Below are 826 nucleotides of genomic sequence, written 5' to 3'. Positions count from 1 at the left end.
CTCCCTCAGCTTGGTGTTTACCTTGTCTGCTACCACTTCCCACAGCTTCTTCTTCTTGCACACAGGCTGGTCAAATGCCTGATCCATTTCCAGCCGGGTGTTGACCAGGTGCCATGTGGCTTGCAGAGTCCAGATGAATTCTGCAATACAAAAAATACGCAACATAATTTTAGTGACAGTTGACGTTTCAGAAAAAACAAGGAGTGCATTTCTGCAAAAAAACTCAAAATGTCTGAGATAAAATATAAATAAATAAATAAAAAGATTTTCTAGAAAAAAAACACATTTTCTAGAAAAGAACTTGGACGTTTCTGAGTTTGAAAAGTAAAACATTTGCAAGAAAAATCTGAATTTTTACAGTTAATCTAAGAAATTTTGCAGGAAAAACAAGTAAAAAAAAAAGTAAAAATATGTTAGGAAAAATTTTTTTTTTTCAAAAAAATTGGAAATTTCTTAACTAGAAAAGTCAAAAAATTTTGTAGAGAAAAACTCAATTTTGAGATTATTTCAGAAACAATCTAGAAAAAAATTTGGAAAACAAATTTTCTAGAAATTTTCTGAGATTAGTCTCAAACTTTCTGAGTTTTTCCTTGTTAATTTTCAACTTTTCAAAACCAGGAATTTCCAAGTTTTTTTTCTTCCAAAAACATTGATGAGTTTTTTCTAGCAAATTTTCAACTTCTCAAAATCAGAATTTTTCCCTTTTTAAAATGTACAATGTTGTCCAGTGCAGATATCAGTTATCACTAAAAGTATACTGCTCAAAAAAATAAAGGGAACATTTCACTCTAATTGTGTGTGTGGCTCCAAATCCAGGCCTCCATTG

The sequence above is a fragment of the Poecilia formosa genome, unplaced genomic scaffold (assembly GCF_000485575.1).
Source record: "Poecilia formosa unplaced genomic scaffold, Poecilia_formosa-5.1.2 Scaffold134, whole genome shotgun sequence".
Taxonomy (NCBI): domain Eukaryota; kingdom Metazoa; phylum Chordata; class Actinopteri; order Cyprinodontiformes; family Poeciliidae; genus Poecilia; species Poecilia formosa.
Note: the sequence above shows the minus strand (reverse complement) of the source record.